We start from the raw sequence: 19,094 nt of genomic DNA, 5'->3' as shown, positions 1-19,094 counted from the left end.
TTACCGTTGGAATACCTTATGCCAGTGTAATACAACAACTGCCCAGTGTTCATCTTCCGTGGAAGCAACGGGCAGTGCAAAATCGGGTTTTATACAAACCCCGGTAGATAATGTGCATACATAATGTATGGTGTAATGGTTATTGTACTGGAGTTTCAAATCCAGATGTGTGTGGTTTGTACTCCATCTCCCGGCATAGCAGTTGACACAATGGTGGGAAGTTTCCTATATCCGGCCGACCCTGTCCATGCAACGTTCAAGATATATTCACCACAGTTAGTCGATCGGTAGGCCCCGTGTTGTAGGGCAACGCCTTGTCATCTCGCCCGATGCATCTGGTCAACGTGGAAGAGTAGGCCAAAATACCCTGCAGAGGGTCCTCCCTCTCGTGGCAGCCCTTCTGTCAACAGTGGTGTGAGCAAGCTATTGCAGGCTACACCATAATGCTTGACATGTTAAAACAGTTAAATAATAATCATATAAGGTTTGGGTTAAATGACAGACAAAAGTTCCATACTGTGGTCAAGCTCAAGAGGTCGTCGTTTTATAGGTGCAACCAATCAGTGCAACCAATGACAGAGTTTGTAGCTCTCTTTCATAATAGCCTACAAACGGTTCGCTCACCTCTGGGTGTCAACTCTGATATCCATACGAAGCAATTATCATCATTGACAGTGTTGTTGTGATGTACCATTAAAAAACAAAAACAAGTGGATCAATATTTAGTTTCAAAGTGACGCGACTGAACATATACTTCAAGCTGTGTACAATAGCTGGCAGCTGCAAGTCACATCGACGTTTCCTTAGTGCTTCACTTCCATTAATAATGTGATCCTCGTGCCCGAGAATAGCGGTGCATCCTTATTCAGGTAATGCTAAACTCAGAAACCTCCATGAATAATTTACGCACAAGACAGTAACATTGTGCACGTGCATGCCGGGAGACAAAGATGCCCCATTTAGCTTGACACGACTGTTGGGGCACGTGCTCTGAGCACAAAGATAAAGACAAAGATCCCCCGTATAGCCTTAACAGACTGTAGGGGAAAGTGGGGCACGTGCTCTGAGCACGCGCATATTAAGACATGCACAGCACAATAGTCACCGGTTCATTGTTTTCGCTTTGTTTATCCGGGAAAGTGTTACCGAGTAGCATGACTCCTTCGCAGGATGGTGCTGCCAAATTTTTTAAGTCGGTTGGGGGGGGGACAATTATTTCTATGTACAGTTCACGTTTAGTCATTTGCGGGCGCATTTTCAAATTTGGCAAATGTGGACGCTGGCACGCGATGGTCTACTCTTGCGAATAATGCCACGGGATCTTTAACATCTACCGTGAAGCAGGCGGCGCGTGGTTATAGATATATATATTTTTTTATCAAAACAAATCCGCAGGCACCTTGTCTCTCTGTCACATATCCGTGCGCACACATAAAACAAATTATTTCTTACACTACCCCATCACCCGCACGGCCTTCTGGGAGTCCGTACTTTTTTGAGCAGCATTGTTTCAAGACGAGAAAACCTGCGGGCCGATTTTCGACACAGTGTCGCATCAGCAGTGTCACGCTCGCTTGAGTCAATGTTTGCGAACCGGCGATCTTGCAAGCAAGGACGCTCTCTGTATTACCTAGTTCGATGCAAAGATATAGTGAGATTGGTCTGGTTAACTTACACGCAGTATTGATCAGGGAAACGGCTGTATTCGAACCATGAACGTTTGCAAACATGTGACCGCCAATCATTTTCCATTTCAGCCACGCAATTGCCATTACAGGCAGGAGCTGCCAAGTGCCTTGCCAGGGAGGCATTCCGCTGTGGCTGTGCCAACTGTAAAGCTAAAACTTCTTCTTATTTTACTGGCTAAAGGCCCCACTGAACGATAGAGTTATATTCTTTGGGTCTTTCGTTAAAGTCACGTAGATATGGGTCTGAATTAATACAAATAAAATAAACAAAAACCACGACGTTTCGATCACAACACAAGCGATCGTCATTTTTATTCATTTGAATCTATCTACGTGACTTTACCAAAATATCTTCTTGGTTCTTTCAGTAAAGTCACGTAGAAGGGAAGTAATAAAATAATAAAAATAAAACATAATAAAATAATTCCCACGACGTTTCGGCCACAACGCAAGCAGCCGTCCTCAGGTGAAGAATGAAAAAAAAGCTTTAAATCGAAATTTACCGAAAGAGGCAAATAATATGAATTCCTGCAGTCACGAAAGCTTTAAGCCAAGAGATTGCTCTATTTCAGCAGCGACATGGCCAAACAATGATAGTCCAATGAAGTGGATTATAATGTCAAAATGTCCAGTAGCCAAGTGTCCTAAGCACACGTTGATTCTAAATGTGAAGAGAAAAACTGGAAGACTCGGAGAAAAATCCACGTGACCACAGGGAAGAGAGACGTGCAAACTCCAAATATACAGCAGGCGTCAGGGCCCGACCCTGACGCCTGCTGAACCCACGGACCTCCTGTATACCAGGCGATGTAGTTAACATCTCTGACCGAGGATCTAAAGGAGGTGGAATTGCCATCTATGTTCGTAATACTATTGCATGTTCACCAGCTCACTCCTCGTTTAGAAAATGTTGCTGTGAAGGTCTGGCTCGCAGAAAAACTCTCACAAATAATCGACAGATATTGGTAGTGTGCTGTTATAGACCGCCTAGTGGGAAGGATGTTGAAGCTGCGTCTGCACTGAGAGAGCTTCTTGGGGGCCTCCCTAAAGGTGAAATAGTTTTAGTGGCTGATCTAAATTGGAATTGGCTAAATCCGCCGGCCATGGTCACAAATTTTGCAGATTAATTTAACCTGTTTCAATTAATAAATGTCCGCCACACGACTCAACCTAAAAAATCCGGGACAGTCATCTCTGCTTGACGTCCTATTGACAAATGCCCCTCACAATTTCGCACTGACTCGTGTTCTGGGTAATAACCTTAGTGATCACTCCTTCATTTTTTGGGGTGAGATCATCAGCCAGACCCAAAGCCCCCCCCTAAATTGGTTGTGAATCACTCCATGAGACACTTTAGCACTCAAGCATTTACTAATGATGTGCTTCACTCGGATATTGACAAGGTCTGTGATATCCCCAACCTGACTACGGTTTGGAGACCTTCAGGTACACGTTTCTCCAAATTCTTAACAAACTTGCTCCGTTGGTTAGATTCAAAACTGCGCCAGTCTTTTTCTTGACTTGTCCAAAGCCTTTGATACAGTCGACCACAACACCCTGCTTAGTAAACTAAATTGCCTCGGTTTTTCCGAAAACGCAGTAAAATGGTTATAAAATTACCTATTTTCTCGAACCCAAACTGTATTCACAGATGGTTGGAGGTCAAACAGTGTTAAGATAACAAAAGGGGTTCCACAGGGTTCCATCCTCGCCCCCCTCTTGTTCTCTCTTTATATCAATGACTTGGGCACTGACTTGGATCATTCTAGAGTAAATTATTTTGCAGATGACACGATTCTGATTACTGCTGGCCGCTCTCTGGATGACGTGATTGTTAAGCTCCAGGGTGATTTCAACAAACTACAACATCAGCTAGTTGCTCTTAAACTAGTCCTGAATACCTCCAAAAACAAGGTGCTATGCTTCTCACCAGGACTAAAGCAGGAAGTTATTTTCCCCCAATTTCATTTCTTAAATAATTATCAAATAGAGCAAGTGAAGATCTATAAGTATCTTGGGGTCATTCTGGATTCAAAACTGAATTTTGAAGATCACATTCATTATATTGGTAAAAAGACAAAAATAAAATTTGTTTTCTGTATCGACACAAGCACTGCTTCCCCCCTATGTTCCGTTTGGAATTGATGAAAGCTCCCATACTGCCTCTACTTGATTACTGTGACATCGTATATAAATCAGCCCCAACTACTGGGCTCAAATAAGCTTGACTCAATTCATCACTCCGCCTTAAGATTTGCATTGAACTGCCCATATAGGACTCACCACTGCGATCTCTACATTGGGTCAAACTTAACATATCTTAATGTTCGACGGCTTGTGCACCAGATCTTATTTATTCACGATGTACTTATAATAAAATCCGCAGACTACCTGCTGGATCTCCTCTCTGTTTCAAAGAACAAATTTGACCAAAGGTCTTCGCTCATTTACCAGCTTCACATTCCTTATTGCCGTACAAATACTGGAGGAAGGGCCTTTGCTATTGATGTCCCTAGGGTCTGGAATGCTATTGCCAATAAACTGCAACTTGAATCACTACCTATAAGATCTTCACTCAAAACTGCTCTAGAGGAGTTGTACACCCCTAGCTGCCACTGCTATTCAGTAGCCTAAAATAAAATGTTTCGCTCCGGATGACTGCTGCAAAGTATGATCTTGTGTTTAGATTTAGTGAGCTAATCTTTAAAGGTGTTTGATACTCCAACTGACTCATGCAGCCAGCTATGGCTACAGGGTTTTGGTCGTACATGTTGTTTATGTCGTTTATTGTGAAATTTCGGTCACAGTTCCTATGATCACTGTTACATTGCTTTTATGGCTTTATTTTGGTGATTGAGAAAACGTTATTTGGTTTGGCCATGTTTGTTTGTTGTAGTACGGAGTTAGAATGATGGCTTTAATCTAAGTTGTCTTGTGGTTGTTTGTTGTTTGACTTGCATCCCACTGGGATTTTTGTACAGAGCGTTGGTGTAAGGTGCTTTTTTCTGGAAGATTTTTTTGCTGTTATTTCCTGGATTTTTCTGTTTGTGCATAGTCACTTTAAGATGTTTTTTGTTCATGTTTTTTGTTTGTTGCGGTTGCACCCGATTCAAGAGCCGAATGGCTCACAAGGCTATGCTAAATAAATGAAACTGAAACTGAAAGCTGAAACTGAAAACCATGAAAACTCCAAATATATAGCAGGTGTCATGGTCGGTATTGAACCCACGGACCTCCTGTATACCAGATGAGGTAGTTAACATCTCGCCACCATGCAAACTTCAAATATACAGCAGGCGTCAGGGTCGGGATCGAACCCACGGACCTCCTGTATACCAGGCGAGGTAGTTAACATCTCGCCACCATGCAAACTTCAAATATACAGCAGGCGTCAGGGTCGGTTTTGAACCCAGCGCCTCCTGTATACCAGGCGAGGTAGTTAACATCTCTCCACCATGCAAACTTCAAATATACAGCAGGCGTCAGGGTCGGTTTTGAACCCACGGACCTCCTGTATACCAGGCGAGGTAGTTAACATCTCTCCACCATGCAAACTTCAAATATACAGCAGGCGTCAGGGTCGGTTTTGAACCCACGGACCTCCTGTATACCAGGCGAGGCGGTTAAAATTTCAGCACCGCGGCGTCCTGCCCCCCCGGGCAAAAGCAAAGCGGTCACGCTCGCTGCTCCCCCTACCGCAGTGGCGGCCTCGCTCGGACGGAGACCGCACGCCATCAGCGACTTACAAAGCACACTTCAAAGTGACCCGGGGCGCTAATGGTTTAACGTGAGGGACCCCAACAATTCTCCCTAATAAGGCACGGGTGCTGGGTGGGCAGTGACTGCGGGCTATTAGCGGGGAGGAGGGGGCGGGCAGGCGACTCGGAGCAGCCGCCTTCAGTGAATGCGCAACTTGGGAACAAAGGATCTGGGCTACACGTGGGGCGTGACGTTGCCCAGAGAGCGATGTGAGGACAACGGGTTGATCGCACGCACGCACGCACACATTGAACAACCACGTTTATTCTTTTGCCAACAATAACAGTAACAACAACAACATTCTACATCGTGATCAAAACCCATAATTGCACTTGCCGTGCAATGAGTCTATTTGAATGTGCAGCCCGTTTGTAAATCCACGGGTGGATAAGGGCTTCTTCGTGCGTTGTGGGCCGTGAAGGATGTTTGATCCTACTTCACCACAGTGGGCAGCGCAGGCTGGTGATGGCGAGGGGTGCTGTGGGGGCGAGATGTTAACTACCTCGCCTGGTATACAGGAGGCGCTGGGTTCGATCCCGACCCTGACTCCCGTTGTATATTTGGAGGTTGCGTGTCTCTCGCCCCGTGGTCGCGTCGATTTTCTCCGGGTCCTCCGGGTTTTCCCTCCACATTTAGACGCACGCATTCAGAGCAGTTGGCTGCTACACATTTCCACACCATGAGCCACTGCGTTGAGCTATCAATTGTGGTCAAATCGCTTCTGAAAAACATCTATATAGCTCAGTGGGCCTTACCTGGTAATGTTTGTTTATAGATAGTTTAAGTGGAGTGCTGAGCGATGGAGTTTTCTGCACTTCCCAACTATTGTCCACAATGCCGACTGCAGCCGTCTTCGTGGATGACGGTCGATCCATGAAAGCGCTAATCAGACTCGACCCGGCTCAGTTTCTTCTGACAAGTGCGATCTGACGAGAATGGGCACATTCTCGGTGATTTTCTCACACCACATGTGTGTCTGTCGAAGGCTAGCGTTTGGGGAAATAGGCTTTGTTCGTGCAGCCATGTGGTAACGAGACTGAGGGGCGCACCAAACTCGCCACATTATTGAGCGTGATTTAAACACGGGTGGCTAAGCCCTGGAGTCGAACCTAGGTTCCCGGCAGGCCTCTCACACGGGCGTCAGTCCCCTGAACCACCGAGCCACTTGCACATTGAGCATCTGAGCATCTGCTCAAGGCAAGATCAAACAATAATACTGGTAGGAACCACCTGGTTCCATCAGCCCACAGGGGATTATTGTGTCCGTCCGTCCGTCGTGCATCCAAAAATGGGAGGGGTGGGGCTGGGTGGAGAGGGGATGGTGGGGAGGGGCTGGGTGGGGAGGGTGGGGCTGGGTGGGGGGTGGGTGGGAGGGGTGGGGCTGGGTGGGGAGGGGCTGGTCACCCCGTGGTGCCCTTAAAAAACTCAACGTTTAACCTACTCACGCCGGCTTGTGCCCGCCCTCACAGTCGGGCATATTTGCGGAATACACCACGCTGCCGTTGACCCTGGCCATTGACCGAGCAACCCAACGTTCCTACCAGCTCCCTCCGCAGGAATGTGTTCATCAAGCGCGTGCGGCTGTCACGTGGCGTCATGGGATAATGGGAGGCCGATCTCATGACACGGTCACGTGCAAGTACTGGAAACGTGCCAGCAACTGCGCAGAATGTATTTGTTTTGTTTGTGTTCTTTTTTTGTTTTCACGAGGTACGGCCCACTACGCTATGTAGCTATTTTACAGAAACGACCTGGCCACAAATAATAGCTCAACGAGATGCCTTATCGTCATGTGAAAACGTATCGCGGCCGCGTGCTCTGAACGCACGTTCATTCTTAATGTGGAGGGCAAAACCGGTGGACCCGGATTAAAAATCCGCGCAACCACGGGGAGAAAATGCAAACTCCAAATATACAGGCGTCAGGTTCGAGATGGGATCCACGACCTCCTAAAAACTTGCCAAGGGAGGTAACATCTCGCCACTGTGGCGCCCCCGTAAATGTGTACGTATGTATGTTGAACTTCTTTCGCACCGTACGTAGCCAGCCGTTGCTAATCGGAGGTGCGGGAGGACAACGAACTAAATATGAACAGCATTTCTAAAGAAATTAGCTTTCAATCCAGATGTTAAAATTGCATAGCTCCAGTAGCTTCGTAATAGCGGAGAATGTGACACAGAGATATAACTTGATTTGAAGCTTTCGTGACTGCAGGAATCCATACTCTTTAGTTATTTCGGTAAAGTCACGTAGGTAGAAAATAAAATATATTACGACGTTTCGGGCGCCACACAAGCGTCCGTCATCAGGTGGGAAAGCATGGTCTGCTGCTGAGGCAGACTGTTTTTACAGCAGTTTTTATTTTATACCTATGTGACTTTACCGAAAGAACCAAAGAGTACAGAGGTGTAACTGTTTGTCACTCGTGGGCAATTGTAGACGTCTGTCGGAGGGACACAACTGGGAAACACAGTTAGACGGCAGCTACTGTGACCGGACTGGGATAAAACTAAAATTGGTAAAGAAGAGTTTGGAGTGCTTTTGGAAAGCTGCTCTTCACCGTGAAGAGAACCATCGCCAAAGAAGAACGTGTTTGATGAGTGCGCACTGCCCGTTGTGACATTTGAATCCACCACGTACGGGGATCTTCATCAGTTCGTTGAAATGCCATTCAAAAAAATCCTATCACAGCATCTGTTTTTATTTTATGTGAGGGAGGAAATGATACGGGTGGGAGGGGGTTTGGGAGGAATCGGTGTATTGTGATTGTTATGTTGTGTTTGTAATGGGGTCGGTCACCTGACCTCTGACGCCACGGGTGCACGCTGCTACTTATTTGAAATAGAAGTATCAGAGAGCAATCGATTCCTGGAGCCTGAATCGCAACAATTGATTGAGCCACCGCAGGGGGCTTGCGGGATTGAATAGTCACATCTGTGATCCTGGGCTCTGCCCACGCAGGCGAGCAGCTTTGTTAATAGGAAAATGGATTTTAGAGATGTGGTCAAGCGTGCCTCTCGAACACCAGAGAGGCACGTGGGGAGCGGTGGCGCAATGGTTGGCGCGTTGCGCTACGAACCGGGCGACACGAGTTCGATTCCCGCTCATGGCCAACACCAGTGACTATTATCTGAACCGGTCCTGGGCCTCCCTTAGGTCGACTCAGCCTCGATTGAGTACCTGGTGCGGCGTGTAAACACCGCCACTCGGGAGTGCTGGCCACCCATCCCCTCGTGTGCCACCATGCCAGCCTTCATAGGTGATCGCTAACAACACTTGCTTCTACAATCTGTTAAGGCTACATGGGGGGTCTTAGTGTCGTAGCTCCTATACGTTTTGATACACTACGAAAGCGACAACACGCACACATCATGGCCCAGTACCTGACCATGAATTTAGAGTCTTCTTGTTAGTTACTCAAACTCCAAACTTGCGTGGGACCATCCAAGACAAACAGCCTAGGTATGTAGCTACAATAGAAGAGCTGGGGATTTCTTGGATTGCATTTTCCTTGCAGAACAGAGCCACTCAGAGGAGCATGGGTGGATTACAGATCAGAGCGCTGGACTTTGACAGTTGAGAGCCTGGGTTCAAATCCAGTCAGCTGCCTGTGGCTATACTGGGCCATCAAGAGTAGTGAGTCGCCAATAGCTGCACACAAATCTCATCGCATTAAATGTGGCTCTGTAATAAATATGGAGACGTTCTATACCTGAGAATAAAATATCAGTTTTACTGGCATGACTCATCATACGCAGAGCGGGTGAGAAAGTGCTGCTGTCGACTGCGTGAACCAGAGGTCAATTGAAGAAGGGGTCTCAGCGGTAGCTCTGTGATATCTATAACACGGAAGGTTGCACTGTTCTGTCTACGAGATCACCAACATGATTGATAATCCCGTGATGTGATGCTGGTAGTGCAATCAGGACAAAATGACACGCACTCGGAACTTTAGGTTTTGTTATTGGGTTTACAGATTGTCATGAGCTAAGTGTCTAGAGCTACTGAAAACAACCCTCTCTTAGAACACTTTTGTAGCATCTCGAGCTTGCAACAGCTCACACCAGTGCTAATAAAACTACCAGAGCATTGCGTGAAACATTCTCTAAGGTTAGGGGTGAACATCGTCTGACAGCAGCCATGAACATTATTCACGTGTGTATATGGTATATAATAAAAAAAAAATACAACTTTGAAACCGAAAAATACATTTCAAAATGACAGCTTTATGTCGCTATATAAAACCTTCAATTTGGAAAGCAGTAAAAATCCTGCTTCAGTGAGTCGCAAACTGGGCTCCTAATGACACACTCAGTAAAGTAGAACACACCAAGAAGGACAATGCACATTTGTACAAGGATTGTTTTCATCCTTGGTTATGCAATGCTTCCCATTTTATTCTCATTTATGGCAATGCCATCAAGTTCGGCACACTCCAATATATTCCGTTCGTGACCGGTGTTCATTTCCTTTGAAGCAAATTGTAGTGAATTTTGAAATACGTAGGCTATCCCAACGTCAGGAACTGTACAAATTTAGAGTAAGAATCGTATACGAATTTAAACGTACATTTGTTGAACACGTAGGCTTTCGCGACCAATATCATCCCTAAGAACGTTTTTTTTTATTGGATTGCTTAAATAAAAATGTGTCGTTAGTCCGCCACCACCCAAAACAGCCAATTAGTAGGGTTTGTGGCGTAAACAGAGGTAAACCCACGACATTCTCAATTTGAGTACGACGCTTCGCTGGTGATGACAACAAGCAGCTTCATCAGTCAATGTGTCAGAATTGTGAAGAAGTCTTCCTGTTTCGCTCTTTTGCATGTCCTTATGTCCGAGGTCCTTGGTTTAGCACGGTGACAACCAATTTACATTTTTTATTTTGGCGACAGTTGTTACTTTATGGACGTTGTTATAATTATTAATTTGATATGTTTCTTATATTCTAAGCATATGTTTAAAATATATTGCTTATACCAATCAAGGTGCCTCCATATTTAATGATGCAACAAGAGTGGGCTTAAGCCAGTGGTGAAAATTCCACATTCACATGCCAGGTGCCAGTCGCACCATATGACAATCACTTCTGGGTTATTGTAGACGATAGACAACAACATAATGTAATAAGCTGGTGACATTGATGGTGCAAACTGAACCTTCTGCTTCTTTCACATGGCTGAGTGTAGATGCAGAGCAACAACTATTTCACATTCAGGTGATCAAGCCAGATAGCGGAGTGTATCGCTCTGATGTCCCTTTGCTATTTGTAGATCGGTAGCATTGCGTCGTGTAATGTTGTTACGCTCTGTTATAGATGACCACAGTTGCACATTGGAGAGTTTTTTTATTTTACATTTGTGCATCAGGTGTCTGCATCTACTGCCACGGTTTGTGCCGATGCGGTTTAGGTTGGACCATGAACTTCGTGGAGGATCAAAGCCGGGGATCTTCCGCGTTGTGTCTTTCACGAGGTGTTTGTTTGCGAGTGGCAAACTCAATAGTATGCTGTATTTAGATTTCATCAGAGGTAACAAAAATGTGTTCCAGTTAAGGCCCCTAGTAACGTCATCATCAACCTCATATTGAGCTCGAAAATGGCTCTTCACCTGGCATCACGGTCCATTACTCGATCACTCTACCGATCATAAGTTTGATTGCACAAATAATCAAAAACACGTAAATAGTTGGAATAAAACAGGTTCCTGCGGGGTGGACTGGTAGGAACGAACAAATGAATGGCTATAATAAAATGAATGGCGGGGGTACGATACGAAGGGAGAGTTTGAGGCCTAGTTCTAGGCTTTAGGCCTAGCTGTAGGCTTTAGGCCGCTGTGAGTTAATTTTTAATTTAAATGTTTTAATTAAAAACTATCTCAGGGAATTATAAGGGAATGTTACACTTGTTTAGCCAGGAAAGCCTCACTGAGTCTAAAGGTTTTTGTAAGGTCCTGCCAAGTGTTTGCAGTAGGGGGCGATGTTGCTACACCTAATCGGACATCGGACGGACGGACGATATAATCTATTGTAGGCCGGTTCACTTCGTTCCTACCAGTAATAGTCTCACTTCTGTTCCGATGTGTGCCGCTGGACGAGAGGCGATGGACAGGGCTTGGTGACGTCATAGGCATCATCCAGTGCGTCACGCTGGGCGTGGCTCGTTTGGGGGTTTCCCACCTTCGAGCCAAGAGTGGTCAACATTTTTAAAGGAGGCCTCCTGAGTAAAATCGACCACAAAGAAGTAGCGGATTACAATTTTTGCCGATTTAATCAACTTTATTGACTAATACCAGCATTAGTTTCAAGCTGAAGGTGAAGCGGATTTACACAAAGTAAATAGTTTAGCCTTAAATGACAGGCCGTTCAATACAGAGAGAGAAAGTGCCATGAGCTGGCTCCGCAGGGCTTCCTCCTTCGCACTGCCTCAGTTTCTCACGTGCAAGCATTTAGGCATGACCGCCTCATTAACTCTCAATGTATTTTTCTTTTCGTCCCTCCGTTGAAGAGGAAGGCAACCGTGGGATAGTATGAAAAGGTTAATGAGCTCAGCAAGCCGATTTACACAATGTAGCCATGTAGGTCTCTCTTAGCCGTGCCACTCTGTGTGAGCGGATGCAGCTTCGGATCATATTGGAAGCGTGGAAACATCTGAGGAGCAATTGAATCTGAGCGTTTCATTGGTTGTGTCTCACAGGGCCAAGCGGCAACGTCGGGGAGACTGAGGCAGCAACCTCTGAGATGCGGGGCTCAACCCCGTGGGTGGACAAATGAAAAATGAAACCTTCCCCGATGAATGAATGAATGGGGGAAAAAAAATAGCGTTGCAAAATTGATGTTTACGCTTGAGGTGGTTGGGGGACCTGTGGGGCTGGTGTTAGATTGCCAAAGCAGGACCTTTGAGATTCTGGGTTAAACCAATGCACTTGCGATCCAGTGTTGCTCAGTCTCACGGGCACGGGAGAGGATTTCAGTTGAGCAAATACACAGAACAGCACAACGTTGCGTATCCTGCTTGCTCGGGACCGTATGTATGTTGAACTTCTTTCGCGCCGTACGTAGCCAACCATGCTCATAGGAGGCGCAGGGGAAGGACAACAAACTAAATACAAAAGTAGTTCTAAAGAAATTCAATCTAGATTTAAAAGTGCATGTAGCCGTGTAGGCGGCTTCCGAATATTATAGACGGCCGCAGAAGCGCATCTGAAAGCGGGCAACGCAGTGGCCGTCTTTGTCCGACTGCCAGCCAAAATCCGTTGCCAAGATGACCGGAGTTCGCGCGACAGTTTATGTATTTGACGATATCAGCAAGGTATTGTGGTTCATTTGTGGCACGCACTTTGTGTTTAATGAGTGCGACCTTATAAAGGTATAGGCAGATATGCGACAGGGTCGGATATGTGAACGTTTACGGCAAATGACGGTACAACAAGGCCGTAGCCATGGAGTCAACATTGGGGGAGACCAAATCTTCTAGGGGGTCTGGGGTCGCCCCCCCCCCCCCCAGAAAAAAATAAAAATTCGAAAACGAATTTCCTGCCTAAAATATAAAAATATTCACTAGCACATGGGATTGACTTTTTTGCTACAATAATGTCTAATAGTGTATTGTATTACATTGCTCTGTTTCATTGTATGTAATGGCAGATATTAGGGATTAATAATGGTCAGCCATAACCACAATCATATAAACAAAAATCTATTTTATAGCGATATATTGGAGGGACATTTTGAGCATATTTGAAAATTGGGGGGGATGTGTGTCCCCCAATCTATATTATAATTACGGCCTTGCAGCACAATAAAGGTAACAATGCAAAGCTATCTCTGCTGCCCACCACAGAATCCCGCAGCCTACGCCAACTGTTGCGCACAACAGTCGCCCATCCACGCGCTATCCTAGCTCAACCCTGCTGAGCTTCCCCTGCCCGATGACATCGCTCGCATTCTTTTGACGGCGCTCAAAGCCAGACTCGGCGACAAGTCATTGGGACCGCGAGTCGAACCATCCACCGGGCCCGTTAACTTTGACTCTCACCCCCCCCCACACCCCGCCCCACCCCCTACTGGAGTATAAGAACTCTGAGCAATCGCCGGACCTCTTCGCAACGAGAACGTGGCCATTCGCATTCACTTGCAGCGAAACGAGGCCTGCCGGCATCCGCCACCCTCCCCGAAGCATCGCCCCCCCCCCCTCCCCTTCATTGCCTCGATCCCATTGACAGGCAGCAGGTCTCCCCACAGCACTGATCACATCGCTTGTGATTGGCTAAGGGGGCCTGGATTCCGTGGCATCATTTGTGCGGCTGGACGCACACACACGCACACAAGACAAAGACCCCCCGTGTAACCTAAACAGACTATTGGCGCAAGTGCTGTTTAGCGAGAACCTGTGAAGGCCGGAACGGTACACGAGGGGGTTGGTGGCCAGCACCACGCCCGGCCGCCTTTGTCTCCCCAGTGGCAATGTTTACACACCGCACCGGGTACTTCTTTGAGGCTGAGTCTCCCTAGGGGAGGCCCAGGACCGGTTCAGATAATCGTCACCGGCGTTGGCCGTGTACGAGAATGGAACCCGGGTCGCCGGGTTCTGTGTAAGACCATTCGATGGATCTTTGTCTTTCGACGCACACACGCACAAGAGAGGCTGGCCACTTAATCTGTATTCAGACAGCAGCACTGGATCACATGCCTGGCACACAAATGACTCCTCTGACAAGGCTCATAACCGATCTGCTGATACGGCACTCCTGCCAATACGATTGCCATTGCTGTACATTAGCCACGCCTCGGCCGCGACATTCTCAGTGCACATCGTAGTGGCAAGTGACCTTGGAGGAACTACTCTGCGTTTCTTTTTTTTCTTCTTTCTACATCGCGTCCGGAGGGAAGTTTCGCGCGATATGAAAAAAAATGAGAGATGAATTAAAATGTCAGACGAAGAGATGAAAAAAATTGCCCTTAATCAGGCGTCTTGTGATTGCATCATCCGCAGGGAGTGCGCGCACGCCTGTTGATTGCCCAGCTCAGCGCGGTTTGGCTTGGAGGTGATGGGTTGTGGACACATTGCACCCGAGTGATGGGCGGCCGTGTGATTTATGAGTGATTAACGCCAGGGTAGAGGTGGGGTGGGGGCATTGGGAATGTGGGGATGATGAGTAATAATAAACTGCGGGGAGGGAATTTAGAATAAAGTGATTTGCTCATGGACACGTACAAAATGATTGGTGTTGGACCAGATGACAGTGCATATTATTATCATTATCAGAGTTGCTTCTTTTTGTTTGCTTTTTTGACTACTTGTGTTGTGGTTATTGCAAATATGATGCCTTGAATAAAGGTGTCCGTTTTGTACCAGTTTAAAAGGGTAAAAACCTACTACTATATTTTGCCACTGGTAAAAGAGATCTCATAGAGTAAATGCTTACCCCGAGCTCTCAATCATCTGATATTGCACTGTGTTTGAGTTGTACGCCTTCTGGTGTCATCTGGTCCAACACCAATGGGGACTAGGCTCTAAAGAAAGCCGTCTCGGGTGTGGACCAATCAACATCAAGGACAGTGCATATTATTATCATTATCAGAGTTGCTTCTTTTTGTTTGCTTTTTTGACTACTTGTGTTGTGGTTATTGCAAACATGATGCCTTGAATAAAGGTGTCAGTTTTGTACCAGTTTAAAAGGGTAAAAACCTACTACTATTACGTAACAAAGTTAAGAGAGTGACACGCATACTTGGCTGTACTTATTCGCCATAACTATTACACATCATCGCTCGTGTCCACTGCATGCGCGGCGGCGTTTCAAAGTGACAAATTACTTCGCTGACCTTCAGCAAAACGTTGCCTCCGCCATCGTGACTCGAGCACGGGTCGAGGCACATCTCACTTTATTTTCTTGATCGATAAGAAGCGAGAGATATCCTCGGCAGTGCGAGCCCCGGACCTCTGGAGGACGAAGGCGCGCTCACTGTCGCGTCGATAATTCCCCCCCCCTTCCCAGATCCCCCCCCCCCCCGCTCTCCCGCTCCGCTTCATTCCGGTCGCCGGAATATGCCTCCGAAATATGGTCAATTAATTATGGATTTCGGCATCAATTTTCAAGGAGATAGCCCATCTCCTTGACATTCTCGCGTGTCCAATAAAGGATAGAGGGACTTGCTGTGTTGGTAGACGTGAGTGTCTGCGGGCGAGGCTTACACTGTTTTGCGTGACACAAGCCCGTGATGTCCTCTGTTTGTGCGCGGTCACCACACTTGGCTCAAGACATGCAGCCGCACCTTAAAGAATAAAAATAAATATCTTGTATTTTACCAGGGCCCACTGAGCTATGTGTCTCTTTCTCAGAGAGTTCAACAAAGTGGCTCATCGCGTGGAATTTTTTAGCAGCCTGATATTCTAAAAGCACGTTTCTTAATGCGGAGTTAAAAGCCAATGGACCCAGATAAAAATCCACCTGACCACAGGGAGAGAAAAATGCAAACTCCCAATACACAGGCATCAGAGTCGGGATCGAACCTACAACCTCCTGCATACCAGGTGAGGCAGTTAACATCTTGCCACTGTGGCACCCCAATATTACAAAAACCTGCAAGAAATCCCTCAGCGAGAGGATGGCGCAGACTTGAGGTGTTCCGACAGGGATGGAAGGAATTTGAGACCGATGTCATTAGCACCGGTTGCATCAGTGTAAATATACAAGGTGATCCATGTGTAGTATAATAGCACCAGCTGGTGGGCAGCAGCAGCAACTGTGGTGGACAGACAGGACACACTCCGGTGAGCGTGTGCACGGTGTGTTGGCAGGGCGGAGGAACTGGGGCAAGGGTCACGGAGAACGCCATCTGGAAGCCCATGGAACCTGCTAGTGGGTTTGAGAAGAGAGGCACGGCCAGGGGGGAGTTAGGACGTGCTGGTAGGATAAAAGGAGCCGGGAGCGGGAGCTCGAGGTTGCCGGTTCTGGGATTGGATTAGTCTCGTCGTCGTTGCCGTTTTTGCTCGACATTGCGCTGCCAGAGAGTTGTTGGCTGTCTCAGTCAGCGCCGTCAGTGTTAGATGGCTAGTTGTGTGTACAGTGAGGGAAAAAAGTATTTGATCCCCTGCTGATTTTGTACCTTTGCCCACTGACAAAGAAATGATCAGTCTATAATTTTAATGGTAGGTTTATTTGAACAGTGAGAGACAGAATAAGAACAACAAAATCCAGAAAAACGCATGTCAAAAATGTTGTAAATTGATTTGCATTTTAATGAGGGAAATAATTATTTGACCCCCTCTCAATAAGAAAGATTTCTGGCTCCCAGGTGTCTTTTATACAGGTAAAGAACAGAGATTAGGAGGACACTCTTAAAGGGAGTGTCCTAATCTCAGCTTGTTACCTGTATAAAATACACCTGTTCACAGAGGCAGTCAATCAATCAGATTCCAAACTCTCCACCATGGCCAAGGCCAAAGAGCTCTCCAAGGATGTCAGGGACAAGAATGTAGACCTACACAAGGCTGGAAATGGCTACAAGACCATCACCAAGCAGCTTGGTGAGAAGGTGACGACAGTTGGTGCGATTAAACGCAAATGGAAGAAACACAAAAGAACTGTCAATCTCCCTCGGCCTGGGGCTCCATGCAAGATCTCACCTCGTGGAGTTGCAATGATCATGAGAACGGTGAGGAATCAGCCCAGAACTACACGGGAGGATCTTGTCAATGATCTCAAGGCAGCTGGGACCATAGTCACCAAGAAAACAGTTGGTAACACACTATGCCGTGAAGGACTGAAATCCTGCAGCGCCCGCAAGGTCCCCCTGCTCAAGAAAACACATATACATGCCCGTCTGATGTTTGCCAATGAACATCTGAATGATTCAGAGGACAACTGGCTGAAAGTGTTGTGGTCAGATGAGACCAAAATGGAGCTCTTTGGCATCAACTCAATTCGCTGTGTTTGGAGGAGGAGGAATGCTGCCTATGACCCCAGAGACACCATCCCCACCGTCAAACATGGAAGTCGAAACATGATGTTTTGGGGGTGTTTTTCTGCTAAGGGGACAGGACAACTTCACCGCATCAAAGGGACGATGGACGGGGCCATGTACCATCAAATCTTGGGTGAGAACCTCCTTCCCTTAGCCAGGGCATTGAAAATGGGTCGTGGATGGGTATTCCAGCATGACAATGACCCAAAACACACGGCCAAGGCAACAAGGGAGTGGCTCAAGAAGAAGCACATTAAGGTCCTGGAGTGGCCTAGCCAGTCTCCAGACCTTAATCCCATAGAAAATCTGTGGAGGGAGCTGAAGGTTCGAGTTGCCAAACGTCAACCTCGAAACCTTAATGACTTGGAGAAGATCTGCAAAGAGGAGTGGGACAAAATCTCCCCTGAGATGTGTGCAAACTTGTTGGCCAACTACAAGAAACGTCTGACCTCTGTGATTGCCAACAAGGGTTTTACTTATTTCCCTCGTTAAAATGCAAATCAATTTATAACATTTTTGACATGCGTTTTTCTGGATTTTGTTGTTGTTATTCTGTCTCTCAATGTTCAAATAAACCTACCATTACAATCATAGACTGATCATTTCTTTGTCAGTGGGCAAACGTACAAAATCAGCAGGGGATCAAATACTTTTTTCCCTCACTGTATAGGCTAAGCGACTGTAGAGAGTGTGGGCGAGACCATGAATCTTTACATGAAATAAGGTGCCTCCTACAAACCTCGTTTCCGAATCACTGACACTATAACTGGTGTCAGAAGTGGTTGAAACATTACAACTGGCATTAGGAGTTCAAAATTATCATGTCGAAGCTAACCAAGAAGAGGAACCCACCTGTAGTGTCGTCAGAGGATGAGGACGGAAAGATGGTTCATCCCTCCGACAGCCCCAGGACCCGGGACCCTGGTTATAAATCCCGTAGGTGCAAGAACGGTGGCTACAGACCATAGGGCAAGGGGCATCGATCTTCCACAGTTACGCACCGAGAATGGGTGGCGCGAGGTGGTCAACCGCCTCGACCTGCTCCTCGTCACCATCGACCAGCTGATCACAAAGCTCTCCGCATCCGCGCCTGCCATCCAGGGGATGAGGGAGCCACGGGGCTCGCCGGAGCTGCCGACGACAGCGGCGGTTCCCGCAGCGGAGACCACGCAGTTGCCGCCTGCCATTTCGCCTGTAGAGGGCATGGCGTGGCCGGCAAGTACCATTTGGAGCGGGATGCGGGACAACGCTAAGGCGGCGCTACAAGGACGTTAACTCATTATCCTCCATGATCGTCAGGAGGACCCTGAACTCCTGCACCAACGATAGCAGCCTTTCCAACGCTATTATGGATGATATTGGTCGTGAAAGCCTACGAGTTAAACATTAACTTGTGATGCTGCTGTGTTGGCATTACTATACATGCACAATTAACAAGTACAAAAACCCAACACACTCTTCAAAAACAACATTGCTTTGAAAAATATATATATAATTGGCGATATTGCAGCCAATATGCCTGGATTTAGTTTATTTATTTATACATTCCATTAGGGTTGTTGTGGAGAATATAAATAATGAAATAAATTAGCAGACAGTTCATCTCTTTCATATATCCATGTCTCCACAAACAAAAATATTTCTTCCACAACCCAACAGCCGCACGGCCTTCTGAGAGTGC

This window comes from Lethenteron reissneri, chromosome 33 (genome assembly GCF_015708825.2).
Source record: "Lethenteron reissneri isolate LAM-NWPU_2019-01 chromosome 33, ASM1570882v1, whole genome shotgun sequence".
Lineage (NCBI taxonomy): Eukaryota > Metazoa > Chordata > Hyperoartia > Petromyzontiformes > Petromyzontidae > Lethenteron > Lethenteron reissneri.
Note: the sequence above shows the minus strand (reverse complement) of the source record.